Below are 7,083 nucleotides of genomic sequence, written 5' to 3'. Positions count from 1 at the left end.
TTTTTGATAGACCACCTAACAACAATCTTGATGTCCCATTTTATTTCATCAAAAAATTGTATGTTGAGTTTGTTTTGGGCAAGCATGTAAACTACTTTGACATCAATCCTTTCGAGGGTGTAGGTTTAGGTATGCCTCAAGATAGACCTGAGGTAGCTGGAGTATTACAGGGCCCATATGTCCCCTCCTCCAGTTGATCCCCCACCTCCAGTACAACATCCAGATATTATCAAGGTTGTGTCACAGACTATGTCGACTCTTCACTCTTTGAGTAGCCTTTTGGTTTCTTAGGCTAGGGCACTAGCTCAGTCTTTTCGTAATGCTAGCAGTGGATCTGGTGGCATTGACACGTCCTTTTTAGCTCCACATATTTGTGTGTCACATACTTGTGCTATGTGAAATCAAGTATGCTTAGGTCCTATTGGACAGCCTGTTGATCCTCCCATGGACAATACTGATTATGAAGTGCATGATATACCCACATGCACCAGATGTGATGACAAGGACTGGAGCACACCCTAGGGAGTCCTTTCATGTTAGAGATGAGGAGGTACCTTCATCATACACTAATGATATAGTGGTAAGACTTAACTTGTAATTTCATAGTGCATTTTATTTTAAATGAATATCTATAAGAGATAGTATTAAGTACTAATATTTATATACATGGTCTATTTAACAGTTGATGTCTAAGGAGTTATCACAGGGCCATGATGAAACCTTGATAGCCATTTCATTTGGCCTTGATAGCTATATGATACATATGTTATTGCACCTAGTTGTTTACATTTTTTGTTGTATACATGTGTGTCATTTAAATTGTCATTAATTACATTATATAGTAACTTGCATGTTTATCTTTTTTTACTCTTGCATGACACACCTAGCATGAGTTCGATGTCGCATGGTCTAGGCTCTGATAGCATAGTTAGAGACAAGGGAAAGGTAATTGAATGAAAATATGATTGAATTAAGAGTTTAAATAACTTATAATGATTATACATGTCTACATAGATTGATAGTTTCACATACATGTCATATTTATGTACAGAGAATGGTTGTCTTCACATCCTTGTTGACCGCGCCCATAATACCTGAAGAAGCAGAAGAGATGCGTCAGGTACATGTGTTTATTTTATTTTTTGTTTAATAGATATAATTTGTTCCTATCATCGACAACTATATGCTAACTTGTATCAATGTTATGTTTGTGAACTTGTATAGGTTGTCTTCAAAAATCTTGATGGCATCCTTGCTCTATCAAAGACATATTCTAGGACTCCTAACCATCTTAAGAGAAAACGTGGAGATGAGGTAATCAAGAATTCAATTTTAGAGTTCAATTATAGTTCAATGTATAGTGATTTTTATGTTAACTTTTTGAATGTACATTATACAATATAACTAATCTCAATTGTGGTTTGATTTTTCTTGTGCGGGGTCCTTCAAAGCCAAGGAGTGCTTCAAAGATCAATTTTGAAGATCCATCAGTGGTTTAGGATGTGATAGAGACATTTTGGGATACTTACATGTCTAGTTGGCATGAATATTTTGTATATGGACATACATTTTGTTTGAGTTGGCATTTACGCTATTTTTGTATATGGGCATACACTTGTAATTATTTGATATTATGATATATAAAAATTGAGATTCGATATAACTTGTTCCTCATGTGCATGGATTCATCTTTTGAAACTTTAATCTTGAATGTAATAGTTAACAATTGTTAAATAATGAATAATAGAATGTTATTTGTATAATCTTGAGATTCGATATAATTTGTTCCATCCAAATCTTAAGTGTTAAATTTGGTTGCCTTTGAAAACTTCACCAAATTTAATGACCATATTGGTATTTTAATTAATCATAACATGGATGCTTATTAATGACAAATGAAAAGTAGCAAAGTGTCTTCTACAACATAATGCAATTTTTTCATAATCCATTAGTTGCATTCAACAACAATCCCCCATCATTAAAGCTATCTTAGTAGGGAGATACCATGAAGACACAAGAGGTCCATGTCCAAATTTTTCCCATTGAATTTTAGACTTGAATCTATTAACTCTAAAAGTAAACTTGTTTTGATTGTCATTTAGCTAGTGAAAGATTCAAAATGTTACCTTCCTTTCTTTTATTATCACGCGCAAAATATCTCCACCCCCCACTTAAGGTAGGCATATTGTTATTCATAATGAATTGTATCATCTATTCTAAGATTTCCAGTTAGGCATTCTTACCCCATGCATCCTTCTATTTCTCCCCCCCCCACTCGGTCAAATGCCAAGGCCATACCTTACTGATGTAATCCCTTGAGTGCCCTAAGTGTGAAAACCTATCAAGATTTGATAGGTTTATCTTAGAATTCATGGAACTCATGAATGATATATTCAAACCTATAGGGTCACATGAGGTCCACCTACAATATCCTATCTCATATTTTCAATATTCGAAGCGGTTTTCATAGGGCAACGATTTTTCAGTTGACAAAAAAATCATCACAGGCATTCAATGAAAAGTTGTAACAAAGCCAAACTATCATTCTTATCATTATGGGTGTGAACCATTAGTTCCAACATGTTTAGTTATGTATTCTTACCCCAATCATGCTCCTATTTTACCCCTCCCCCCCACTCAGTCGAACGCTTGGGGCCATACCCTACCGACGTCGTCCCTCAAGTGCCCTAAGTGCGAAAACTTGTCAAAATTTGAAAGGTCGTATCTCAAAATCCGCAACTCTTGAGAATAATTTTTCTGAACTTACAAGTTCATGTTAAGGCCATATACAATAGCCTGTCTTGAATTTTGAAGATTAGGAGTGGTTTTCGTAGGGTAGTGTCTTTTCAGTTAATGCAAAAATCATCGGATGCATTCAATAAAAGGTTGCAATGGAGCCAAATTATCATTATGCTCATCGTGGGTATGAACCATTGGTTCCAACACATATGGTTATTCATTCTAAACCTAGGCATGCTCCTATTTGGTCGAACACGCAGGGCCATACCCTATCGATGTCGTCCCTTGAGCACCCTAAGTGCGAAAAATTATCAAACTTTGAAAGGCCATATATCAGAAATTGTGGGACTTATGAATGATCCATTTGAACCTAGAAGGTCACACAAGGGTCATCTATAATAGCCTATCTCATATTTTCAATATTTAGAGTGGTTTTCATAGGGCAACATTTTTTCAGTTGATGAAAAAATCGTCAGATACATTCAATGAAAAGTTGCAACGGAGCCAAATTATCATTATGTTCATCGTGGGCATGAACCGTCAATTCCAACACATCTAGTTAATCATTCTTACCCTAAGCATGCTCCTTTTCTTCCTCCCTACTCAGTCAAACTCTCAGGGTCATACCCTTCCGACCCCCTCCCTTGAGTGCCCTAAGTGCAAAAAAATGTCAAACTTTGAAAGGCCATATCGTGGGATTTGTGGGACTCGTGAATGATCTGTTTGAACCTAAAAGGTCATGTGAGGGCCATATACAATAGATTGTCTTGTATTTTCAAGATTCAGAGTGGTTTTTGTAGGGCATCATTTTTTAAGTTGATGTAAAAATTATCAAATGCATTCAATGAAAAGTTGCCATGGAGCCAAATTCTCATTTTGTTCGTCTTGGGAATGAACTATTAGTTCTAACAAGTTTGGTTAGGAATTATTACCCTAGGTATGTTCCTATTTCTCCTCCCTACTCAATCAAACGCTCAAGTCCATACCCTATCGGCATCGTCCCTTGAGTGCCCATTTGAAAAAAATGTCAAACTTTGAAAGGCCATATCTCAAAATTCGTGGCACTTGAAAATGATCTATTTGAACATAAAAGGTTATGTGAGGACCATATACAATAGCCTTCCTCATATTTTTAATATTTTGAGTGATTTTTTATACAACGATATTTTTTCAATTTATGCAAAAATCATCAAATGCATTCAATAAAAAGTTGTCACGAAGCCAAATTCTTGTTCTGTTTGTCATGGGTGCAAACCGTTAGTTCCAAAACATCTGATTAGGCATTATTACCCTATTCATGCTTCTATTTTTCCTCCCTACTTGGTTGAACACTTAGGGCCATACCTTATCGGTGTTGTCCCTTGAGCACCCTAATTGCGAAAAATTGTAAAAATTTGAAAGACCATATCTCAAAATACATGGCACTTATGAATGATCTATTTAAACCTACAATGTCACATGAGGGAAATATACAATATCCTATCTTGGATTTTTAAGATTCGGAGTGGTTTTCATAGGGGAACATTTTTTTAGTTGATGCAAAAATTGTCATAGGCATTCAATGAAAGGTTGCCACGAAGCCAAATTCTCATTTTGTTCATCGTGGGCACAATCATTGGTTCAAGAAAATTCATTTAGACATTATTACCCTAGGCATGCTCCTTTTTTGCCTCCATGCTCATTTGAACGCTCAGGGCCATACCCTACCGATGTCATCCCCTGAGCGCTATAAGTGCAAAAAAATTGTCAAACTTTGAAAGGTTGTATCTCAAAATCCATGGAACTTGTGAGTGATCCATTAAAACCTACAAGGTCACATGAGGGCCATCTACAATATCCTGTATCATATTTTCAATATTTGGAGTGGTTTTTTTAGGGCATCATTTTTCAATTTATGCAAAAATCATTAGATGCCTTCAATGAAAAGTTGCCACGGAGCCGAATTCTCATTCTATTCATTGTGTATACAAACCATCAGTTCCAAAAAGTTTGGTTAGGGATTCTTACCCTAGGAATTCTCTTGTTTTCCCCCCCTGCTTAGTTGAACGCTTAGGGCCATACCCTACTAGTGTTGTCCCTTGAGCACCCTAAGTGCAAAAAATTGTCAAAATTTGAAAGATTGTATCTCGGAACCTGTGGCACTTGAGAATGATCCATCTAAACTTAAAAGGTCACATGACAACCATCTAAAATATCTTGTTTCGGATTTTCAATATTCAGAGTGATTTTTTTAGGCCATCATTTTTTCAATTGATGCAAAAATCATTAGATGCATTCAATGAAAAGTTTCCACGGAACCAAATTCTCGTTCTTCTCATCGTGGGTGTGAACCGTCGGTCCCAACACGTCTAATTAGGCATTCTTACCCTAGGCATGCTCTTGTTTTTCCCTCCCACTCAATCGAATGTTCAGGGCCATACCCTATTGGCATCGTCCCTCGAGTACCCTAAGTGCGAAAAGCTATCAATCAAACCTATATTAAATGATAGCTAGTATGTAAAGGATAAATATAGACTAACATTCCTATATTAAGCTGTAATGAATTTAGGGAAGTAGCAATTATCATGATCATCAATATTTGCATATATTCTAGACACATAATTACCATTACATTTACATGTGATATCCATGAACATACATAAGTGGGTCATACACATAAGATTTGTTAGTCTATGCTTCTTTTTTCATTATACTCAATACAGTTACACCAATGTACTTATGTACATATACATTGTGTATCATCAAATAGAACTACACCAATGTACTCATGTATAAATACATTGTATATCATCAATACAACTACACCAGTGTACTCATGCACAAATATATTGTATATCATCAATACAACTATACCAATGTACTCATGTACAAATACATTGTATATCATCAATACAACTACACCAATGTGCTCATGTGAAAATACACTATATATATTTGTACTCATGTACAAATATATCATATATCAACATAACAAAGTTACATCAATGTACTCATATACAAATACAACATCCTACTTCATGTGCATCTGATATCCTCAATTCCTAAGAGTCAAGCTTGCGTAGAGAAATGTCTGCATATGAATGAAGACCAACATAAGAAACGTGAACAACATCAAAAAGACCTATATTTTTAAGAATTGTTAACATATACATAAAAAAACATGATATTAAACAAAGAGGTGGGATTCTATACCATGAAGATACGTCCTTACGAATTATATCATGTGTACCCACAACATTGATACCAAAATCGTGATGCAATAGTATTGTCCATCAAAAAGACCTGCATTTTTAGGAATTGTTAATCTATACATAAAAAACATGAACATAAAGGTTTTATGATCATTATTTGAAATGGAATGCATGATAAAAAAAAATTAAGAAATGTAGTGTCATAAAATTGCAAATCTAGTAATTTTTTACTACATTAGGGTCCTCACGCATGCGAACTCGAATCCTCTAGTCTAATCGGAGATCGGAGATTGCTCAGCTTGTAGAAATAGCTTCTTCCTTGGCCTCAAAATCACCTCATCCGTACTCTACCCTGGAGAAAGGGGTAGGATAGGGGCGTGACGCCACTATCTCCCCTTGGATAGGGGCATGGTGCCCCTGTCCCTACCCTATTTTGGGGCAGGACCCTTCCTAGGGTTACATTGTTGGTTGTGCCTCAGGCGGGAAACTCCCCCGATGTCAGCCTGTGACAAAATTCAAATCCACTAACATGTATTTAAGGGTCATTCATCCTCTCATTTGCATAAGTGGAAATTCGATAAGTTCAATAGGTGGAAGTTGGACAAGATTGAAGTGTGTACAAGCGATCAAGCATTCAAGCATTCTTTTCCAGCATTGTGTATTCTCAAGTCTCCTTTCAAGGCTAGGTGTTGCATTCAAGTCAAGGATTCAACCATTGAAGAGGATATTGATTTCAACAATCAATCCTATACAAGCATTTCTATCAACATTGCTATCACAACCTCCCTTGAGGTGATTTAGAATTCAGTCTTTCATTTAGATCTACTTGCAAGTACTTTCTTTCATTACTTAGTTAATTCCAAAACTGGGGTTTGACGTAAAGGCAAACCCCCAATCCCAACCCATTTTCCTCTCTTTTATGTGTGTAGGTTGTAGGTGCGCAGTTGTACTTTTGGATTTGGGCTTCATTTGCAAAGGCAGAAAAACCCTTTTCGTTTTGTGAATTTTTGGGAGGACCGTGTACATTCCCGCCATGGTTCGGCAACTTTTCCTCAAATTTACAGGGCGACTTCATCTCGACATTTTACTACCAAATCCAAGTGCACAGCTTCATCCCATATTCCGATCTCAAGTTATAATCAATTCTTTGTCA

Source organism: Cryptomeria japonica, chromosome 5 (assembly GCF_030272615.1).
Source record: "Cryptomeria japonica chromosome 5, Sugi_1.0, whole genome shotgun sequence".
Taxonomy (NCBI): Eukaryota; Viridiplantae; Streptophyta; class Pinopsida; order Cupressales; family Cupressaceae; genus Cryptomeria; species Cryptomeria japonica.
Note: the sequence above shows the minus strand (reverse complement) of the source record.